The 25,474-nt window shown below is 35.1% G+C and overlaps 1 protein-coding gene and 1 non-coding gene across 2 annotated transcripts in view; both read left to right on the top strand.

The window, feature by feature from the left end:
* The window catches only part of LOC138704269 (uncharacterized), a 148,473-nt gene that overhangs the window by 40,194 nt on the left and 82,805 nt on the right, over positions 1–25,474 (top strand). The window lies entirely within an intron of this gene.
* TRNAD-GUC (transfer RNA aspartic acid (anticodon GUC)) lies at positions 24,764–24,835 on the top strand. The gene has a single exon. It is a non-coding gene; the product is annotated as a tRNA-Asp (tRNA).

The following is a 25,474-nucleotide window of genomic DNA, read 5'->3' as shown; positions in this document are numbered from 1 at the left end:
TTGGGAATTAAATCAGTGGTTTTCCCAAAATACGCTATGAAATGTTTGATATAAAATAGTTTTTATCTTGGAAATGAACCAAAAACTAGAAAAATTGTATTAACCTTTTTTGTTTGAATTATCTCAAAGAGTAACTTCCTGAAATTAATGATATTACTTACTGTTCATTCAACACCAAATTACCTTTCGTCTCGTTTCTCTTATCTACACTCTAACCACGACGTAAATACCAGATCACTTATCTGTGGCACGCTAAGTATACCTCTTCATAGAACATCCCGTTATTCCTCATCTTTTACAATATCCACCTCGCGTCAATGGAATTCCTTGTCACAAAGTATTAGGGGCTGCAAGACAACAAACACCTTTAAGAACAGCTTAAAAGATAACCTTATTAGCATTTCACTCCAATCATACTGATTTAAACTAACACTGACTACACTGTTACTTTTTTCTTTAGACATCATCCTGATTGTGCTGTATTTTTAAAATTGTCTCATAATAATCTCTTTCTATTATCTAATATCATTTGAAATATATTAACAAATTATGTATTTTAGTTTAATTCTGCTACACAGTTTATTTCAGTGTTTAATTAATAGTTCATAGTATTTTGTTGTTTAATTTGTAAATAACTCTTGTATACATGTAACTCTCATCTAAATCAAATTGCTGAATTCTTTATTAGTTCATGCATATGTATATACACCTTTTGCTGGTTGAGTGGAAGAGAAGGCCTTACGGCCTTAACTCTGCCAGCTAAAATAAATTATTATTATTATTATTATTATTATTATTATTATTATTATTATTATTATTATTATTATTATTATTATTATAGCCTAGTATTTATGTATGAAAATATTACAAGATGAACGAAATGAACATTATTATCAGATCATTGTCGTCGTCATCCAGAAGTAGATCTTATTGCATGTCCGACTTCAAAAGAGAGAGATCTTCTCACCTGTCTCGTTTTTTCCGTTGCCCATTAAGCCTACGTACTGGTCTATAGTTCCTTGAATAGAATCATCATCATAATCTGTCTGTCAAGTAATAAACCTAGTGGTCTCCAGCCATCTCCTGAACGGTCGACTCCCAGATCATCTTCTGGGGATGTACCGGATAATCTGTCTTTGTATCCTGGACCCGGAGTTTTCGAGTTGGATACGAAGGCGAACTTCCGGAACACAAGAAGGTTTCCTTAAAATTTTGTCCTTAAATTTAACTCACTTGATATGTTAATATTTTAGGATAAAAATTCGCTCCTGCTCCGGGGATCGAACCCTGGTCCTTGGTTCTACGTACCAAGGCCACGACCACTGAGCTACGCCGAATTCAATCCACAACACCGGATCGAATTCTCCTCCTCCGACGTTTCCCTTTGTGGCCTGACTGCAAGTTAGGCATATATATGTTGACGTGTATCCAATGTCAACTGCCATTGTAGGCCTATTAGGAGCGCACTCAACTGAGTGACTTGTTGGCCGGGAATCCGCAGTTATTATGCACTGCTAGCTGGAAGAATATTATAGATATATTAATTTATGCTACAGAATTTATCTGTAATATTGACAATATTTTAGGAGAAAAATTCTCTCCAGCGCCGGGGATCTCCTCCTTCGTGGTGCTTGTATTCTTCTTCTGTGTAGCACATCTGCACGATTTGCAGTTGCGCTCAGGCGCGGGTTCGATTCCCACTTGGGCTGATTACCTGCTTGGGTTTTTTCCGTGTTTTTCCCCAACCGTAAGACAAATATCAAGTAATCTATGACGAATCCTCGGCCTCATCTCGCCAGATACCATTTCGCTATCACCAATCTCCTCGACGCTAAGTAACCTAGCAATAGTAGCGTCGTTAAATAACCAAATAAAAAAACTCGTCTGCACATAATTGAGCGCAATTTCCTTCTGTGGATGTGTTGGATAATTAATTTACAGTATTTTGCTTGTGCACAGAATGCTGGATATGTGCATTTCTGTAATTCTGACAATTTAGTCTAAGAATTTCCCTTATTTTTGTACTGTAGCTCGTTGGAAGGGGACTTAAAAATTATTCTCAAAGGACAGCAAACAATTAGAACGCGAAGACAGAGACAAAATCTCTGTTCTTCGTTGGCGGAATCTCCGCAAAGCCCTGTATTCATTTCTGATGTAAATCAGTACTTGGCGTCGTGTTTACTAAACATGAATGCAAATACTTCGGATAAACACTGCCATTCTCACTTTTTCACATGAAATGTGGCGCTTATTTCCTCACTTTGATGATGCCCGTTCATTCCGAATCACGTGACCAAATCCTAATATTTGCACGTTATACTTATCCCCGGCCAACCCTCATGAAATATATAGAATGGAAGAGACGTAACTAGGTTTCGTTCGTGACTGTTCAATCAAAAATATGTTTACAGACGGTGACTACAGATAATAAAAGTTCGAGGAATTATTTCACAGCCATACAATTAACAGATATTGACTTTTGCCATTGTTTCTAACCCTCTACCTACCATTTCCCAATTTCCCCCACTCCATCACACAACATTTGGCCGAATAGTTGCAAAGACCAGTGATGAAGCGTGCAAACAACAGATATTTTAAAATTGGTTTTACGGACTGCATTTACATTCGTTGAAATAAACATTTTATCTATTGAGTTTGCTTTTATCTATGGAATTGATGGTACGCGCTTGAATTTACATACCACTGCAATGAAATGCACAGAATTACACGAATATTTCATGAACAACATGGAACTTTGTTTATTTTATGCATCAAGTTGACTGAACAAATATTCGCCCAAATGATTTGTTTGAAGTAGAGACTGCTTTTCACTTGTTTCATAAGAATTGCTTTTCTTTTTTTTTTTTTTTTGTGCACAGACTCGTTATCGATGTTTTCTAGCGACACGTGGAGCGCACACAGGTTTTGCATCACATACGATATAAATTGCGCAAATAAAACTAGAAATGTTAGTCATTCCTTTTCTCCTATATTGCCCAAATGAGCCCTTTACAATTCTGCTTTAATCAACTTCATTTAGATATTAATTTTTCTTCTTTGCAATGTAGAGGATATTTAAAGACCCTAAGACTTAATACATCCAAAGGGGGAGTATAAAGCGTCGAGATTCAGACGTAAAGCTGCATGGTGAAAGGTCGCGGGTTCCATCCCTGATGGGATCATGGATTTTCTCCATTGGTCTAATCCTTTCGGTCGCAATATGGCTCAGCCTCTAACAGAAGTGAGTACCGGGGTAAATCCTTCGTTGGGGAGGGTATAGGCAGGGGGCACGTAGGACTGACATCCCTACTGCTATCAATGCCGATTGTCTATGCAAGTGGGAGCCTTAATCTCCAGCCAATCTGTTTGTCTCCTGTGTCTGTGAAGGGGATGAATTTAAAAATATAAAACTTATCCAAAGCTCTGGAGCAGTTGTCCCTCGTTTGTATAATTCTTTAGCTAAATTACACCCAGAACTTCTAACATGTAACCCACTAACATGTAACAAGAAAATTAGAAACGTGTTAATGTCTTCAATTTGATTAAATATATTTATAGCCTATGTGTACGAATTAATCAGCCTATATTATATTTGTATTCTATGATTTTGGAATATATATTTTTTTCATAAATTGTCCTACTTTATTCACGTACGATATTATTCTTCTGTATGTTAATATTATATTATATAATTTCATTGCAGCTGTAATTTTAATTTTATTTTGTTTTCTATATTTCTCTTATATTAATATATTATATTATATAATTTCACTGTAGTTGTAATTTTAAGTTTAGTTCCTATTTTACTTTACTTTGCATATTTTCTTATAGGCCTATTTATAATATGTCTGAACTGCGACCGAACACGAGCGCTGCTCATTCGGTCCTCAAATTTTGTTAATATGACTGTATCTTCTTTATTATATTAATTGTATTATTTTATTTCTATTTCTAGTGTTGCAATTATATTCTTTATTTTGTATATTTAAATTTAAATAATAAAAATACATTATATACATAAATACATAAATAAATAGATGTTACTCACAAGAAATTAGAGGGGACTCAAAAGTGAGAAATGGTAATGTTTTGAGATTCACAACGCATATCACAGTATTAAGCTTACAAAATGCTGATTTTTAATTATTTCATAATTTGGCCTATTATTATTATTATTATTATTATTATTATTATTATTATTATTATTATTATTATTATTATTGTTATTATTATTGTTATTATTTAAATATAAAGTAACAACTAAAACGTACGGTACATATTACAAGTATTTTGAAGTTGAAGGGCGTACTCATTTACTGGTCTGAAAAATCACATCAATTCGAGCATGTTCATCTTAATTTCTGCTACGCAGTACGATACTTTTGTTGTTAATTCGTTTTTATGTACAGTAGAATAAATTACTTTCTGTTCAGATGTTACAGATATTTTTAACATTTTCATTTTCTTTATCTTTCAGTGAGAATGTTTTGGATACTAGTAATCAAAATTTGATGGCATGCTATTGTTATGTCTATCAAGATAAAAACATTCATCATGCAAAATTATATCAAGACATAATAATCACACGAGACATGACACTGCCTTTTTGAAAGACGCAAATACGTGTCGTTGTTGAATACCTTCACTGGCGGTAATGATGTAAGGTGACCAAAATTTTCTCCAGTAAGAGAACAGTAATATTAGTTCAAGAGCCTCAATAAATGTCTTTGAGAGCCGCGTGTGGTTCCGGACAGCGTAATGAAGACCGCTGATTTGAAGAAATAGCTTATGAATTTTTACGTGAGAAGCAAAATTTTATGTATTTTTTTCTAATTAATTCGTACAATTATCAGCTAAACAATAGACAGTTTACAAAACAAAAGAAAGTTCTCATGATTATATTAAGAACATGCACTACTAAATCCAGAAAAATCACAGTCAATCATTGTGGGCCATTCACGTTTGTTAAGCACTATTACCATACCAAATTTGTCCCCGATTAAAATACACGGCACCGAAATTCCGTTAAGTGAATCAGTAAAGAATCTAGGTATTTATATGGATAAAAGTTTAAATTGGAACATTCAAGTTGCAGAAACCTGCAAAAAGATATTTTCATTAATCCACTCGTTGAGACGATTGAAGAATTTTCTATCCTTTTCCATGAAAAAAAAATGTTAGTGCAAACACTCGTGATGCCCCACTTCGATTACTGTGATATTCTGCTTACTGACCTAAGCGTTACTTCGGCGCAGAGACTACAACGTGTTCATAATATGTGCGTCCGTTTCGTCTGCAATATTCGCCGGGCTGATCACGTAACACCATCCCTCGAAATGTTGTCCTGGCTCCGTCTAGAAGATCGTAGGAAAATCCACTGTCTTTCCCTTCTCTCTCACATATTGCATTTCTCCACTCCTGTCTATATTGCGTCTCGTTTTCAGAATTTATCCACCCATCATAACCTAGACACACGATCACAACATTCCTCAATATTATCCATTCCCTCCCACCGAACATCCTCATATTCATCTTCTTTCACTGTGGCTGTTCCTCGGCTTTGGAATTCCCTACCGAGTAATGTCAGGGACTGTCAGACATCAAATCAATTTAAGAATAGACTAACGAGATATTTTTCTAACAATTATTGTCAACAATAATAGCTGTTTCAGGTTTCTCAATGTTTAATGGTTATATATATCACAGATAAATATCTAAATTATTTCATTATTATTATTGCTATTATTATTATTACCATTATTATTATTATTATTATCATTATTATTATTATAACTATTTCTTACCAGTGTTTATTATTGTCACACTAACATTAGTTATCCAATTTTCATTATTTACTTTCATGTTGTTTTATGATCTAGATATTAATGTAATAACTATGTAACCAAATGTATTTAATTAGAATTAGAGTCTGGCTGGGCGGAAGAGAAGGCCTACTGGCCTTAGCTCTGCCAGATTAAATAAAAAATTATTATTATTATTATTATTATTATTATTATTATTATTATTATTATTATTATTATTATTATTACTAGAACGTTTACCAGAAAACAGGCTTCGCTCATATTAAAATGCCATCGTCCTTTAGTTATTACTAGAGGCAGGAATCTTAGCCATTACTCTTTGAAGTTAAATGAGTACGAAGATTGTGCAAAGAAAAACAGAAAAGAAAAAAACGTCTGAAATAGAATTCTAATGCTATGGAAAAGACAATCAAAAGTGTAATTTCAGGGAATACTTAATTGAAAGTAGCATCAGTATTGTATCACCTTCCACTGAGCTCTCTACATGATAGAGTAAACAAGGAAAAGGAAAAACAGGCCGGTCTTACTCCACGTGTTACAGGGAAGATTGAACATCCCACGGTAGTATGGAGCAAATAGAGAGTTAGGTCTTACTCCCTTGCTGCTTTTGATTTGGCCATGGCTAGTCAAAGTCCCTCAGAAAATTCGCAAAATGGTTCTTCTGATTCTCCAGAAAATACAGTTAGTGCCATTATTAACTCACCCGAGGAAAAAAAAGCTCACGTCACTCCACCTTACTTCTCAAGAGCATATCAACGAGATACGATCTAATACTAATACTCGGCCTAAATGAAAGAATAAATCTGCACCTAAAAGAAGAGTGAAACAAAGGGAAACATCGTCCGCTCAATCAAATGAAGACGAATGTGTCCTCTCCCTACTGAATTATTATTCAAAGGAATCCATGTTGAAAGGGAAGTGGATCCGATGCCAGACGTGCGACGTGTGGTATGACGAAATGTGCGTGGGTGCCAGAGCAATTTTTTTTTGTAGCAAATGCCTTTGATCGAAATTGTACTCTACCCGTTTAGAATTGTACCCCTATGGTACATTTTCGAACGTTTTTTGTTTATTGAAACATTTACAACTATGGACAATGTAAACATTCTTTGTTTCTTATACTATTGTGGAACGACAACTAGGTCTTGAACATTGTATTCACAATAAATTTAGAAATTTCTTATGCTTATTTTGCCCACAGAATACATATATGTTTACTGATCGAAATTGTACCCTCTTAGCCTACAGCAGCCGCGGGGAAAATGCGATCGTGTGCCGAGCCACTGTGTAACCTGCAACGTGCATAGCACCTATGGAGGGAGGCGGACACCCGAAGGGGAAGTGAAACAACTGTCTGACTTATTAACGGATTTTCATTTTCCTTACGTCAGGCACTTAAATATAATTTTATACAGTACAAGGCTACAAACTAATGTTTAGTACGTGTAACGAAGAAAGAAATGAACAATAAATGAACAATATCACAACCTAAAATTAACTGTCTTCAGAATGTCTCTGCGACAAAGTTTCAAAATCAGGAATTATGTCACTTACTGCCAGTCGTAGTTGATCACGAAGGTATTTGTCTGTCAGCCATGATCTAATTTGGTTCTTACTATTTTAATTGTTGAAAATAATTGTTCACAAACGTAAGTTTAGCAAACATGGCTTCAACAGAGCAAGTGAAAGAACGAAGCTTCGGATATTTATTTTTTGGCAAAGATTTGAAAGTTCAACATTTGTCAAGTCCTTACTTCCAGCTTTCATTCGACATCACACAGTAAATCAGTGAGTTCAAATTGAAGAGCTAACCGCATTATTCGTACATCTGCTGAAAAAGGGTCAACGTACAGAGATGATGATGATGATGATGATGATGATGATGGTAACAATCACACTTAACCTTTTAATGTTTTATCAGTAACATGTAGTATAATGCCGTTTTATGTTATACAACCGTTTTCCTCGTAATACTTGTGAACAAATCATACATTTAATATTTTCATCATGTTAACAGCAAAAAATGCGTCCTCCCATCCTACTTGGAACTTTCGTACATGGTTTCGAGAGAGACATATGCCACTCGAAAGTCAGAGACAAATACAAATGGAACGGAGTTTGACTCCAGTGAGTGAGAGGGTGGAAGTTTTCGGAGGTTAGAAGCAAGTGAAATGCACAACTATCACTGCGAGCCACAATGTCTCGGGAGTCACATTCTCGTCACGGCTGCGCTACAGTTTATCGTGAAGATAGCGTACATTTTTTGTCGTTGCTTCTATCTTATTCTCGCGTTCTGCTTCTTGGAAGTACGACTGGCACGAAGCATTCAGACGCCCACTGCTACAGTACATCGGGCACTGTACACAGCTAAAGCCATAATCCTACTAGAGTGCGGCCTCGTTTTTAATCCTCTTTTGTTTGAATTGGACTCATAACCATTCGCATTCGCCGAGTCTAAAATTTCCTTTTTATACGATCAATACATCTGGTCTGTCTACATGGTTTTAAGGCGATTAATACCACTCCGCATTTTAGTTATTCTGTTGCTCGCATGCTTGCATTGTGCTGCGATCTTCAGTCGTGGCGTGCTGACGCTAACTTCTAATTACCTATCCGCTATCTAGATCTAGGCAGCCCAAGTGCTAGACATGTTTCTAGAGCAACAAATATAAATACTTTGCACATGAATATTCATGCTAAGTATGGAGTTGCTCGCAGTTCGTCTATGTAATAATATTTCAGTTTAATACGGAGACGTAGAAGTGTCCTTGCTGCCTCTTTCTGAATTTGTGACTCTAGACTCCTCCCTCCGTCTGCCTCGCCATGGTTGTCATATCGTTATCAGTGTCATTTCAGCTCCATTTACAGCTTTTTAACCTGACACTAAAAGGAGAAGGCTCACTGTGACTTTGTTCCACGATAAAAACACTCAAAGTCATTTTGACAAAATGTATTACTTTGACTTGTTTCAAATTCACGAATTCATTTTAAGACAATCTTGTACTTCCCGTATGAAAGTCTATAAATATAAGCTAGTTTCTGAGGTGAAATTGCTTTAGTTGTATTGAGGGAAAGAACGCAGAGGACGGACACTGGAAAGTTTTCTTTTCTCAATCGTACTATCAGGGACTGGAATGCTTTACCTGCAGACTTACTAAAGGCTTTACCAACAACCAAAAGTGTATTTAAAAATAGGCTTAAGGACTTTACTAAGAGCCGGTAATTATACACAGTATTTAAAGGGTGTAAATGGTATTTTGTTATTGAAGTGTTGTATCAGTGAAGTAGTATGTTGTGTCAGTGAAGTGTGTTGTGTAAGTGAAATGTGTTTAAAAAATATGGGGAAGGAGTACATATATTGAAAATGCGAATATGAAGGAAAGATTTGGACTAGCTTGGTTTAGACTGGGGATTTGGAAATTAAGAAATAATAGAGGCAATATACCTCAAGGCACATGCCCATTGTGTGGAAGGAGAGAAGACGACATTCAATTGTTCTTGAGTGTCAAAATACTGAAGATATACTGAAGATGTATAAAAGAAAATTTCCTTCAAATTAATAAAGAAATAGCTATAAAAAGCTCATGAACATTAATAACCTAAAATTGCAAAAGCAATTAGGTTTATATATTTTTTGGTTAAAACAATTAGAATGGATAGAATAAAGGAAATAGATGTGAACGAAAGTAATTAAGAAATATATAAATAAATAGTGAAATAATTGTAGTGTATATGTATATGTACCGTACGTGTATGTGTATGTGTATATATTGTTCTTTCTCTTTCTTGTTATAGATGTAAAATTATGCATGGAAGAAAGTAACAAGTGTAGATGTATGGAGAAATACGAGGAAAGTCAACATCCCTTAATAATAAACAAATACACGGAAAATAAAATACCGGAGAAGATTGCAAAATTAAAAAATAGAAGGAAGGAAGCATTAAGGGGAAGTACAGTTACTGAGCTGACTAATAAATTAAATTTTGGAAGGTACGCTTTGTCGAGACTCACAGATAATAACATAATTGACTTAGTTAGAAATTATTTGGCTATCTATTTTATTTCTAAATTTAATAGTTTTGAAGGTACGTCAAAAGAATATTATGAAATAAAATTAAGGAATGAAGGCTTACCTACGAGAGAGAGCTTGTATGAACTATATAAATATTTTTGTAAGGAAAGAGGTATGAAAGAAACTAGAATTAGAGATGATTTAGATACGCTAGCTGCACATTGCAGAGTGAAGAGGGAAGCACATCTTAGGAAGGTAAACCAATACTGATGGTACCAATATTCTAGAATGAGTTGAGTCTTGCACAATAACTGAAAGTTAGTGCAAGATAAAATAAAGTATGTTAATAGGTAAAATGTAGAAATTTAATTAAGTGAAACGTGTTCCTGTCAGTGAAGCTTTATAGTTTATAGTGGCAGTGCAAAGTATTTGAACAGTGAAAAGTTTTTGAAGTGTTAGTGAAATCAGGATAGAATCAGTGAAATGTGTCGTAGTTCCAGTGCAGTGAGTGAGTTGACAGTGAAATGAGTGTAATTTGAAAGGTACTTGTGCAGATATGAACACATCATACTCGTGGGTTTTAGTTCGAACTTAGGGTTAAGATACAAATGAGATCTACTTTAAATGTTATTTTAAGTGATCGTTCTTCATTTAATTTAGGATTTTCCCTGTTTTTATTGTTGTTGTTATTATTATTATTATTATTATTATTATTATTATTATTATTAGTATTAATTATTAGTATTATTATTAATTGTATTTTTATTGTTTTTATTATTGTCATTATTGAGTGTAATTAGTTACCACTGCCACCGGGTATATACCCACTGCAGTGTGAATAAATACATACATACAAGATTCGAACGCTGTGAAACTAAATGCTATTAATGACGTTCTAACCCCAGATTACCAAATTTCTGTTGGACGAACATTACGTATTACCAAACGTTCGTCTGAGAGACTACTCACTTCATATGGACAAAAATACTTCATTAATTAAAATGTTTACTTTAACAAAAACATATAACATTAAGGCTTATGATTGATCACTTCAACTAATATGCATCCTGAGACGTTCACAGCATACATCTATAAAACCACTCTAAAAACCGTATGTGAAATGTCTCGCACAGCATACTGGGTACGTCTACCGAGTCGGATGTAAAGGATAATCACGGATTTTACCAACATGGCGTAGTGGAAACAAGCAAAAATAAAACAAGGCTGAATATTAATTAATACATTAAATGAAAAGTACAAATAAGTATTATATTTCATTCCCTTTGCTTTAATTAAAACAGGCTTTCTTACAGTGGAAAACAACTGTAATTTAAAAATTCAAATCAGTAACTGTATAAATATCTATAATAATTGCAATTGTCCTAAACTACACCCATCAACCCAAGTGAAATATTTAGGTATCTTCATCGATCAAAACTTAAAATGGAATTTTCGTATTAAATATTTATGTCTTAAATTATGTAAAATTCTGTACATATTTGTTCAACTGCGCCGCTTTATGCCAGTAAAACTATTGAGAACAACATTTTTAGCCCTAGTTCAGTCTATAATACAGTATGGAATTATAGGATGGGGTGGATTATTACTGAATACCATTCGCCCATTAATATTACTACATTAAAGAATTATTAAAATATGTTTAAGAAGAAAATTTGATCATCCAACTCATCTTATAAAGAATTTAATGTTTTGAATATCAACCAAATTTATATGTATACTATTTTGAAACACTACCATAAATATCAAGCTAAATTTATATCATCCGATCATGGCCACAACACAAGAAGATACAATATTTCACTCCTCCTCATTGAACCAAAATGTAAGACAGAAGCAGGTCTAATGCACAGTTCTAATTACGGTCAAGATTATATAATGATTTTATAAAGAGGAATCCTAAACTAAAATTATTAAACTATATATTATTCAAATAACAAGTGCTTGAACTATTTTAAAATTATAATCATGTAAATTCTTATCCTTTATTATTATTTTTTTTTTCACTTTAACAATGTTGTATTCTTAACTTAGTATGTTTATGTCATCCTCTGAGGATGACCCATTATAGATCGAAACATGTAAACCAGGTACGATAGAATTTAACACAAGAACGTCATATAATACATATTCCGATCTAATTATCGGTGAATATTTTACTTGGAAGAATCTCATTGTACTGGAGCGACGTCTTGCTTTAAGTGCATTCACCTTCTGCTTCCCCATTCGTGAGGTGCATATCCGCATACTTGACGGTCGAATACGCTGCTGCGCTACTACAGGCCCGTCTCACTATTGACTGACTGGTTGGTACAGGAATAACCTAAATTTGCTGCTCGAAGGACATAAGTTGTCCCATGGCTTGTACTCGCTCACATGTTTGTTTACACACAGCGAGAACTACAGGGACATCATTTTATTTTTACTTCAATTTTTATTGTACCTGAGTTTTTTAATGTACTTCACTCCCACCCCTTCTACTAATGAAGTTCAAACTGTCCACACAGAATCAAGACCGCATATCGTAAACAGCACTGAGTTAGTGAATATAGTACGTTCTAGAAATATGTTCGCGTTTTCCAGTGACGAAAGAGCTTTCAATAGTGAATCATATTTTCGCACAGGTACTGTCCGTTTGCCTACGTCGCGTCGCAACCCCGATTTCCGCCAACTGCTTCTGCTCGCCCTCTGTAAAAGCTGGGCTGTCTTAGCTCTTTTCTGAAATCATTAATTTCTGTTAGGAATTGGACGTTTACGTAATATTATACAACTGTTTAAAATAACTTAAATAAAAGGGCCTCGTTAAGTAATTAACTGTCACGTGATTTCCCCCCTTTCTACGATCCTGCGGCATAACCACTTGAACGGACAGTAGATAGCATGTCTGAGTAATTTTATCTGTGCGGATCGGGCAGAAATGAAGATTGAATTTACAGTACATAAGGTACTTTTTTATAGAGTAGGTACAGAATTATTTCAACATGAGTTACTAGTACGAAGGACGAAATTGACAATTGGAATTAGATGAAATAGTCTATAGTGCGATAAAATGCACAAAAGTACTGAAGCCTGTATCGAAATGAACGGCCACCATTTTCAAAAATGTGTTTAAATATACATATTATGATCATTTTTCAATTTAACTTATTTCTCTATATTGTACGCTAAGGTGCTGTAGACTGTATAATATACACTGCGTAATGAATATGTTCACATGGATAATTCGGTTCAGGAGTAAAAACACTTATTCTTAATACAGTACTGCATTTTGATTAAACAAAAACCTAATGAAAATTATCAAACTCAAAATCACGATATTTCCTAGTTGACGTAAATGGATGAACTACTTTTCTTCCCTCCTATACCTAGTAAAGTGATTTATTTGTGTTTTACGCCAGTATCATCGATCTCCAGTCGTGGACGAGGGTAGCGAACGGTGCTTAGGAAAATATTTGGGGCTAAGCGGGATGAAGTTACAGGAGAATGGAGAAAGTTACACAACACAGAACTGCACGCATTGTATTCTTCACCTGACATAATTAGGAACATTAAATCACGACGTTTGAGATGGCCAGGGCATGTAGCACGTATGGGCGAATCCAGAAATGCATATAGAGTGTTAGTTGGGAGATTGGAGGGAAAAAGACCTTTAGGAAGGCCGAGACGTAGATGGGAGGATAATATTAAAATGGATTTGAGGGAGGTGGGGCATGATGATAGAGAGTGGATTAATCTTGCACAGGATAGGGACCGCTGGCGGGCTTATGTCAGGGCGGCAATGAACCTTCGGGTTCCTTAAAAGCCATTTGTAAGTAAGTAAGTAATAGCCAGGTAAATATTAAAAATGTTAGTAAAAATAAAATGATGTCCCTGTACATTAGGCCTATGTATTGCATCGTAGTATGTTGTCTATGACATAAGTGGACATAACTCTAGCATTTATGCACAGTTTTTCCCAGGCTGGTAATGATGCACTGGTGATTCATGCTAGAATATCGTCCCCTTCATCATGTCTGATCTGATGAAGTCGTCAATCAGTTGTACATTTGTTTCCACCATTCTCACTGGTCGACCGACTTGATGTCCGACACAGTGGAGTCTCCTAAGTTCAACAGAACAGAATTGAAAGTTCTGAACAATAAGGGTAGGGTAGTGGGTGTGACAGGTGAAATGAATACAAATTCTTATTGGTTGTCCATCAACGAATTCAGTACTGTACTTGCATTTCCTGCCCGCCCCGAGACTTGTGTATGCGCTTCTAGTACCACAGTGGGTTTCGACAGTTCCGTCTCACAAACGGTACAATTCTCAAATAGGAAAAGAAGAGTTCATTAATTTAAAATCGGTGATCAATATGGATGTCCTAATCAATAAAATATTATGTTTTCCTTTAACAAAAGTATCACTACAAGACACAGAACCAATGCCCATTCAAATGACCCGTATAGGTGCACTCCTACGTAAGGATGTCGAACTTCATTTCTGTCGAACTTAAGAGCTTCCACTGTACTCGTTAATCCTTCTGCACTCAGTTATGATTTGATAAGCAATGCTCACCGTACACGAAAATCATTTCCTTTATGTACTGTATATCCTTTCCTGCTAGAAATTTTTCCCAGAAAATTCTACAACGGAGAGCTCGTACAGAGATGCTGCCATTTTGCAACTGCTAATTCATTTTACTTCTGCAGCTTTTAGTCATTTTGATACCTAGGAAATATTATTCATCTGTCGTAAAAAATCTTGGCTTCTTTTTGATAATAATAATCTAAGCTGGAATTTTCAAGTTAAACGATAAAAAAAAAAATCTGTTCCTCCATTCACTGTTTGAGTCGCTTGAGAAACTTCTTGCCCCAGCAACTAAAACTTACCCTAGTACAAACCCTAGTAATGCCGCACTTCGATTATTGTGACGTTTTGTTAAGTGACCTAAGTTCTGGACTGTCAGTCAAGTTACAGCGAGCTCAGAATATGTGCGTCAGATACGTGTGCAACATCCGACGATATGATCACATATCACCGTCCTTCGCGAGTCTTTCGTGGCTCCGACTTAAAGAACGCAGAACTTTACACTCTTTGTCTTTACTCTTTCGAATTCTGCACACTTCAACACCAAATTACCTTTCGTCTCGTTTCTCTTATCTATACTCTAACCAGATCACTTATCTGTGGCGTGTTAAGTATACCTCTTCATAGAACATCTCGTTTTTATCATCTTTTACAGTATCCACCTCGCGACAATGGAATTCCCTGTCACAAAGTATTATGGGCTGCAAGACAATAAACACTTTTAAAAACAGCTTAAACGATGACCTTCTTAGCATTTCACTCCAATCATACTGACTTAAACTATCACTGACTACATTGTTACTCCTTCCTTTAGACATGCATCCTGATAGTGCTGTATTTTCAAAATTGTCTCATAATAATCTCTTTCTATTATCTAATATCATTTGAAATATATTAACATTCTATGTATTTTAGTTTAATTCTGCTACACAGTTTATTTCAGTGTTTAATTAATAGTTCATAGTATTTTGTTGTTTAATTCGTAAATAACTCTTGTATACATGTAACTCTCATCTAAATCAAATTGTTGAATTCTTTGTAAGTTCATGCATATGTATATATACTTTTTGCTGGTTGAGTGGAAGAGAAGGCCTTACGGCCTTAACTCTGCCAGCTAAAATAAATTATTATTATTATTATTATTATTATTATTATTATTATTATTATTATTATTGTTATTATTATTATTATATTGTTATCTAGTGATGATAGCTTCGGATGGCTCATTAAAAATGTAAGTCACTCTTCTATTTGCAACAAACTTAGTGATTCGCCTTTGGATGTAAAATAAATAAGAGTGAAAAACAAATAAAATATAAATGTACTTTTTGCTCGATGTTTCCTCACAACCAGTTCATAGCAAGCTAAGTTTGGGATTATTTCAACCTTATTATACGGACACACTGCGAGGCTAACGCGACACTGAGCTTGAGCTGTGGTAGCATTGGACAGCGCATTGACAAGGGACAAACATTGAAGCCTGACCGGGATTAGAAGCCATGACCGTGGCTTACACGCTGTGTTGGAGCCGAGCGATGCAGCCGCTGCAAGCATCACGTCCGACAGGATGTTGAAGTTGTTTTGTACCAAATGCACAGTTAGGTAATAGCAGCACCTATAAACTATCCTGTTCTAGCATCCGTTTTGGGAGCTTTAATGCTGTTTTTCTTGTTAGTACATGAAAAATGGAATAAATATGATTTGTACACTTGCGTTTATGTATGTATGTATGTATGTATGTATGTATGTATGTATGTATGTAACACTATAATTGGGTATACACCCGGTGGTAGTGATATATAATATACAATAATTACAATTACGTGAAATAAAATAAAATAAACGTAAATGAAATAAAATAAATTAAACGTAGATAATCTATAAATAGTAGATGCAATAAACCTAGGACTATAAATAAAAACTATTCTATAATAACGCCTACGATAAGCAAAAGTTAATCTAATTTATAAGTACTTCTATTTCACCCATCTATTACCAATTTAAGTAATTACATATCACCTTAATTAATTACATACCAACTTAATTACATATAATCTTAATTAATTACATATCACCTTAATTTATATACATATAAACTAAATTATATATCATCTTAATTAATTACATATCAACTCAATTAATTTCATGACACAACTTAAATAATTACACTGCACCTGCAATTAAATTTTCAGTCTAATCTTCTCAAAGTTCAATTTATTCAGATACAATTCAGACCAATATACTGTACGATGAAAAAGTAATGGAACAGAGAAAAATTCTCTCCGGCACCGGGATTTTGAACCCGGGTTTTCAGCTCTACGTGCTGTTGCTTTATCTACTAAGCCACAACCATCCCGGTGTCGGGCAGAATCTTCTCAGTTTAAGTTCCAACTCTTGGGTTCCCTCTACTGGCCGCCCTCTGCACTACGTCATAGATTTCTATGAACGTAGGACTGAAGTCCACACATGTGCTGAGGTGCACTCGTTATGAGTGACTTGGTATCCGGTGTGGCTTAGTGGATAAAACATCAGCACGTAAACCTGAAAACCTGGGTTCAAATCCCGGTGCCGGAGAGAATTTTTCTCTATTCCATTACTCATTCATCGTATGATGACGCAGAATATCTGCATGGAAATATCATATGTACTTCGGTACATTAAAATAATATATATGATATGCGTAAATCACTTCGTGATTTAAGACGGCGCTTATTCCGTCGGATCCCGGCCTTTACGAGTGCACCTCAGCACATGTGTGGACTTCGATCCTACGTTCATAGACATCTATGACGTAGTGCAGAGGGCGGCCACTAGAAGGAACCCAAGAGTTGGAACTTAAACTGAGACGATTCTGTCCGACGCCGGGGTGGGTTCCGGTGTGGCTTAGTGGATAAAGCATCAGCACGTAGAGCTGAAAACCCGGGTTCAAATCCCGGTGCCGGAGAGAATTTTCTCTGTTCCATTACTCTTTCATCGTATGATGACGCAGAATATCTGCATGGAAATATCATAATGTACTTCGGTACATTAAAATAATATACAATATACTTTAATTTTGTTAATTCGGCCACAGAAGACGATGATATTTTGTTAGTCATACAGAGAATGAAATTCATGTCCGTAAAAATGCTGTTTGAAAGCAACATCACATAAGTAGCAAAATTTGACTTGTTATATTGAATTATTTAAACGTTACAATTGCTTGTTTGTTAAAATGTGTGTATGATAACATTATGCAATTTGTGTTCTTTTGTTTTGTGTGTTTTTGGAAAATATAATTTCAATTAATGCTCCGCCATAACTAAAACCTTGTGCATCCCTCGTGTTTATCGTACAGCTCGACCTCCCCCACACGTTACCTGTCCTTTGTTTACGTTTTCACTATGCCAAAACGAGTCGGTCTACTGTATTCGGAATTTTGATGATTGGCAAAAGTTCCCTAACTCTAGTTCTAAATTTTCACTAGAAATGCCAAAGATTAAATTTTATTGTTGTGCTAGCAAAGTCAGTCATGAAACCTGACATGTTAGGGATTGCTCATTGGTTTAGGTATTCGTGCAGGAAGAAATTTTCTCATTAAATTTTGGGAAGAAATATTCTCATTAAATTTCGGGAAGATAATTTCTAATGAAATTTTGATCTGTGTAGAGAACCCGTGTTTACCCTGGATCGTGATGAATTTGGGCAACTAGCATGAACACCCGGTTCTATAAACAGCCATGACTGTTTGGGGAATCATAGTGCTAACCGCACGATTTTTTTATTGGGTTATTTTACGACGCTGTATCAACATCTAGGTTATTTAGCGTCTGAATGATATGAAGGTGATAATGCCGGTGAAACGAGTCCGGGGTCCAGCACCGAAAGTCACCCAGCATTTGCTCGTATTGGGTTGAGGGAAAACACCGGAAAAAACCTCAACCAGGTAACTTGCCCAGACCGGAATTCGAACCCGGGCCACCTGGTTTCGCGGCCAGACGCGCTGACCGTTACTCCACAGGTGTGGACTAACCGCACGATACCCTCGTGCTGGTTGTGTGATCATTCACTTTTTCATTTCTTTTCACGTCAGGAAAACAGCCGGTTTGTCGGCGTTGATCTGTAAGCTGACTTGCCCAGGTGTAGTTTATTTCTCTGTGTTCTGATTAAATGTGATTCGTTTAATTGTGAATATTGAACGTTTGCATTGACTACTTTTTGCCAGTAGACATACAGTAAATAACTTTTTCCCACGAAATATTTGAACTTGTCCATTTGGACCTGGGAATCGGATTTATTCTCTCTTACACTACTATTTAGTTTTAAACTTTGAGACAGAAATTTACATTATATTATTGCATCTTAGTTCGCAAACAACTCTGAGAGTCCAGACCTGAACTTCTTGTTTGTAATGAGGGTTGTGCCGGTGTTGTGATGTCATGTTTTCAGACTCTGCTCCCACGAGTTTTCGTGATTGCACTTTGTTTATCGTCAAGAACGCCACGTTAGCGTAATGGATATAGATCTAGATTGTTATCCTAGAGGTCGCGTGATCTCGGCCAATTACAGGAACCTCCATACTTCAATTTCACAGCGTGCAACATTACATGATTGTGAATTCTTTGCGGAATGTAGTTACCGCCAAGGTGCTTGTTAAATCTTTTGTGTTATTGAAATAATTATAGTTAAGTGGATATATTTTATAACGAGTTTCTTTTCAGAAGCTTTCTTCTGCCTCTGTGAATAGCTAGTGTAAGAAACAGTTTATTTTCAAGAAAAATTAGTAGGCTACCCTAAATAAGCTCGGAGCTTATCATATTCGTAATTGTGTTACATCTTTGCCCTTTTCTGTTCAACCACAGTTTCAGACAGTGCAATAGTGTTTGCTTTGCTCTACATTTGTACCTCTAATTAAATTATAAATTACATTTTTTATTCGTTATCTTGCGCAATAATTATTACATTTTAATATCTCTTAAAGTTCATTAAGGATGTTAATACATTTATTCCATTAAACTTTAGAGCATGTCTTTAAGATATTGAAAAGTATTCTATATCTTCATCATTCGATGAATTAGGTCGTTGACCTGATCCTTTTCATTTATTATCTAGTTCTCTTTTCCTTGGTCTTCTTTAGCCCTTCTCTTACTCGGATTTTGTAATGTAGACATGAGCAACGGTCATGCAAACAACATTACAGCACAGCAATAGGCAAATAAAGACGTAATCAGGCCAAAGTGTCACGTTACCACAGTCTAGTATATACAGTCACGAAGCTGAATACTTACTAAATATGCAAACATAGATAGTTGCTCACCACCAGGATGGCTACTATCGCCTCATCACAGATTCTTTCTCTAGCAGACGATAAAATGTATTGCACTTTCGATATCATGTTCTTTTGAAACAATTAACACCTTCCTTCCAGTATTGAAATATGAAATTATGTTTATATATTATTTTCATAAAATGTATAATATTATATTCTATAAATTCACCTTCCTAGATCTTTCGGAAGAAGGATAACTCTAACCTAGTTTTCTTATAATTTATAGTACTACAAACGTCTCCTTGTCCCATATTATCATTCAAATTATTGTATTTTAGCCATTTACAGTTATTACAACGTATAAGGAACATTTCACAGTTTACATAGCTTTTTACAAAAATGCGAAATACGGCACAGTCAATGCCTTTTCGATCTAGAATGTTTGTTCGGGTTTTCTATTTCAGTGTATGGAGCTCAGTGAAATATTATATTATAACTTTATTGCGTATCTTTGTTAAGCTTTATTAAGTGTAATGTGTCCATAAGTTCCGTTTACTTCTTGTTGCATAATATGTTGCAGAAATAATTACGAAGCTGTGTTATTTTAATGTGAAGAGAATTTTACATGTTAACATAATCTGATCGCATCAATATTTAAATTTAGAATGGAAGCTATTTTGAGGTTTAATAAAAAAGAATTTATATATTGTGATTTTAATTTAGAACATCTACCTTCCTTAATTTTAGACAAAACGTTTACCATACCACTCCTATAAAATTAGTGTACGTACAATTGTATTACTTCGTCTCTTAAGTAGTAGATAAATACAGTAATTCAGTACTCAATTGAGGTATTAAAATACAGACAAATTGAATGCCCGGGGTATCATACATGACATTATGCTTAATTATAATGTATAATTACGAATTTAGGAATATAAGTTAAATATAGTAAACATAACCTATAATTTTCGTATGAATGACAAGGTATTTGGGATCACTAAATTTAGACAGAAAGGGGCAACTCGTACAGTAAACATAACCTATAATTTCAACATATCTAAATGTCCGTGCAAAACAACTGAAAATTATTGAATCGTGTATAACCGAATGTACAAGAATTTCGCAATATTTAATCCGAAAAAGGCAGGTATTACGCATACGAACAATGTAAATTTCACACCATAAATAATATTAAATCTTAACTCGCAAGTCATTTATGTCTGAAGTGTCACATAGTCATTGTTTTAAATTTTATTAATGGAAGTACACTACATTTTAGAGAAACATATGTTACTGTTTATGCATTCCAACCAATTTATATGGTTGAAACGCCGCCCTTCGTGATCGGGTTAAGCGAGTTACATGGTCTGCCTTACGGCCTGTATTAGATCACGATGGCTATGACACATTCTATTGTTCCTAGTACTCACAGCGCTCCAAGCGGCTAGCAACTGTCGCGAGAATTGCAAGAAATCATCCCAAGCTTCGTGGCTGTATGTAGTAGACTGTGATGTTACTGTAAAGACCGGGCTAATGTTTGCACACCATATACGTGAAACAGATAATGCGCTTAATTTTTTTAAAAACTTCAGCATATCTACGTAATAGCATTTATCAAGTGTACATTACAGCTATATGATATAGAAAATAACAATCGATAACAAGAAAAACGTATATATATATATATATATATATATATATTTTATAATGTTATAATCAGACCTACTATTTCAACAATTATCTATTGATATTAACCGAATAATGACACCAGATCTTGAAAGGGTGATCTCATGCAGGCTATAATATATTTTAACCAAATGTTAATTGTACAGTTGCAATATTAATTGTTTTTACGCTATAGTCCCGTCGATCTAATTTCCGGCAGCCAATCACGTTGCAGATCGGCTACATTTAAACGTGTGCGTCTTGTAATTCGCTGATGAAGAAGTCATGCATTTCCTAAGGCTCGATAAATACTTATCGCCCGCCATTTTGGCTCTTTCGTTGGCGTTCGCAGAAAGCACACGAGGACGTTATTTGCCGCTCAATTATTTGCTGAATTATAGTGCCTCTGATTTATTATCATAGGAGCTACGACATGATAATATTTAACGGTGTGGCAAATAGATCCCTCGTCTGGTAGCTCGGCAATGAAAGAACAAAAATGGCGAACGATACTACCTACCTAGACTTTATAGAGACTTCACTTCCTAAGACGTAAGCAAAGAGGTAGAGTCACGCCGGGAATAACAGGGTCGCGACTATAGTTTATGCTTTTAAATATATATCCCTAGATATACAGTAGTATACAATTGCAGAAAACTGGAAAATATCACAATAGAAGCATGTTCTTAGACTCTCAATAATATAAGATGTGTTCATTTATTGTTAATATAATTCTGCAGTGCTTGGGAAAAGTGACACAAGTCAGTTTCCACAAACCTTATTTGATAATTTATTGACAACTTACGGAACATCTGCTCGCTTGGAAAAAAATACATAAGTATTTCTCTCATTACAATAAATCATACAGAAAAAAATCAAATCGACATAAACCAGTGTAAGTTGTCAATAAATTATCAAAAAAGGTTTGTGGAAACTGACATGTCACTGTTCCCAGGCACTGCAGAATTATACAGGGTCATCATTTTATTTTTACTAACATTTTTAATATTAACCTGTCTATACCTTTAGAGAACCGGAAACACCGATTGCTCCCCCCTCCAAGACTGGAGTTCGATGATACTGGCGTAAAACACAAATCACTCTACTAGGTATAGGATGGAAGAAAAGTAGTTCATTCATTTACGTAAACTAGGAAATATCGCGATTTTGAGTTTCATAATTTTCATTAGGTTTTTCTTTAATCAAAGTACAGTACTGTATTAAGAATAAGTGTTTTTACTCACGAAGTGAGTTATCCATGCGAACGTATTCATTATGCAGTGTATATTATACTGTCTACAGCACATTAGCGTACAATATAGAGAAAGAAGTTAAATTGAAAAATAATCATAATATGAATATTTAAACACAATTTTGAAAATGGTGGCCGTTCATTTCGATACAGGCTTCAGTTCTTTTGTGCATATTATCGCACTATAGACTATTGCATCTAATTCCAATTGCCAGTTTCGTCCTTCGTAGTAGTAACTCATGTTGAAATAATTCTGTACCTACTCTACGTACTGTGAATTCAATCTTCACTTCTGCCCGACCCGAAAATATAAAATTACTCAGACATGCTATCTACAGTCCGTCGAAGTGGTTATGCCGCAGGATTGTAGAAAGGGAGGAAATCACGTGACAGTTAATTACTTAACGAGGCCCTTTTATTTAAGTTAAATTAAACAGCTGTATAATATTACGTAAACGTCCAGTTCCTAAGAGAAATTAATGTTTTCAGAAAAGAGCTAAGACAGCCCAGCTATTACAGAGGGGCGAGCAGAAGCAGGTGGTGGAAATCGGGATGTGACGTAGTCAAACGGACAGTACCTGTGCGAAAATATGATTCAATATTGAAAGCTCTTTCGTCACTGGAAAACGCGAACATATTTCTGGAACGTACTATACTCAGTAACTCAGTACTGCTTACTATCTACGGTCTTGGTTCTGTGTGGAGTTGGAACTTCCTTAGTAGAAGGGATGGGAGTGAAGTTCATTCAAAAACTCAGGTACAATAAAAATTGAAGTAAAAATAAAATGATGTTCCTGTACAATAGGCCTGAAGATTACTAACTATAATCGAAAAGTTAGTCTAATAAATATGAAAACTTAAAATATGACTGTTATTTAAGCCATACATAAACTTTAAGGAATTACAGATTGAACCGTTCCAATAGGTACAATGTTTGAAATCAAGTACTGGTACTTATCGAAAAATAAAACTATATTAATAAAGATTCGTTGTAGATGATTCTTCCACTTCCTTTTATATAATTTTCTCATACTTACTATATATAATATGTCCAGTTTATCTCGGATATCTGTTCCTTATTGTATCTAATATAGTACATCCCTTTACAACTCTAGGAACTTCATCTCCAATGGCTGAAATGGTCTCTCATGTTTCGTTGTTATGGTCAATGTCTGACTGCCACACAGACAAATGGGAGCAGCTATGATCCTATTGAGAATAAAATGTAATAAATTAAATCCTCTTAATTTGTATTTCACTTATTTCACTTTCATTTACTATCTTATGGATTGCCTACATTTTACATCGGCAGTGTAGGTTTGAGTTGTGGAACAAGGAAGCCTGTAGCAAAAATGTATAAGGTACAAATATGTATATAATGTAAGCAAATTAATTTACTTTAATAAATAATAATAAATTCTGTGGGAGTTATGAATATGCAGAAATTTTGTTAAATCTGTTCTAAACTTTATCTCTTGGTTTTTCAAAGCTTCCAAACACAGTAATTACGTAGTGTACTGTAGATAGTAATACATGAATAGTAAACTTCTATTTTGTAACGGCTAATACTAACAGAAGTCGGATGGACACCTGATTTGTAACTTGTACTAAAATTGTGGATATTCTATGTACTGAAGGTATCGCAATTGTTAATCTACTTCCTTGCTAAATCATTACGGTCTTTAACATTTTTACTCGTTTACTGTAACTTTAAATTTTACATATATATTATTTTAATGTACCGAAGTACAGATATTCTGTGTCATCATACGATGACAGAGTAATGGAACGGAGAAAAATTCCCTCCGGCGCCGGGATTTGAACCCGGGTTTTCAGCTCTACGTGCTGACGCCGGAGGGAATTTTTCTCCGTTCCATTACTCTTTCATCGTATGATGACGCAGAATATCTGCATGGAAATATCATATGTACTTCGGTACATTAAAATAATATATATATATATGATATGCGTAAATCACTTCGTGATTTAAGACGGCGCTTATTCCGTCGGATCCCGGCCAACTAGTCACTCATAACGAGTGCACCTCAGCACATGTGTGGACTTCGGTCCTACGTTCATAGACATCTATGACGTAGTGCAGAGGGCGGCCAGTAGAGGGAACCCAAGAGTTGGAGCTTAATCTGAGACGATTCTGCTCGACGCCGGGGTTGTATCCGGTGTGGCTTAGTGGATAAAGCATCAGCACGTCGAGCTGAAAACCCGGGTTCAAATCCCGGCGCCGGAGGGAATTTTTCTCCGTTCCATTACTCTTTCATCGTTTAAATTTTACGTTTTGTTTTCCCTGACAGCTATAAAAGATTTTAGATACATTGCTCCGTTGATATAGGAAAAAATCAATGTTCACCTACTTAGATATAACATGCGAAGCAACGGGAATGGGTATTTAAGAATTGTTAATTCATTATAAAAAGCGAATCTGATACAACGTTAATACAGATTAATTTTAGTTCCTAGAGTATAATATCTTGGAGCAACAGTAACAAAATAAATGATACTCAGGAGGAAATTAAACGCAGAATAAATATGGGAAATGCCTGTTATTATTCGGTTAAGAAACTTTCATCATCCAGCCTGCTGTCAAAAATTCTCAAAGTTAGAATTTATAAAACAATTATATTACCGGTTGTTCTTGATGGTTATGAAACTTGGACTCTCACTTCGAGAGAGGAACATAGGTTAAGGGTGTTCGAGAAAAAGGTGCTTAGGAAAATATTTGGGGCTAAGAGGGATGAAGTTACAGGAGAATTGAGAAAGTTTACTCAACGCAGAACTGCATACATTGTATTCTTCACTTGACATAATTACGAACATTAAATCCAGACGTTTGAGATGGGCAGGGCATGTAGCACGTATGGGCAAATCC

Source organism: Periplaneta americana, chromosome 8 (genome assembly GCF_040183065.1).
Source record: "Periplaneta americana isolate PAMFEO1 chromosome 8, P.americana_PAMFEO1_priV1, whole genome shotgun sequence".
Classification (NCBI taxonomy): domain Eukaryota; kingdom Metazoa; phylum Arthropoda; class Insecta; order Blattodea; family Blattidae; genus Periplaneta; species Periplaneta americana.
This window is presented reverse-complemented; position numbering and strand designations above follow the sequence as displayed.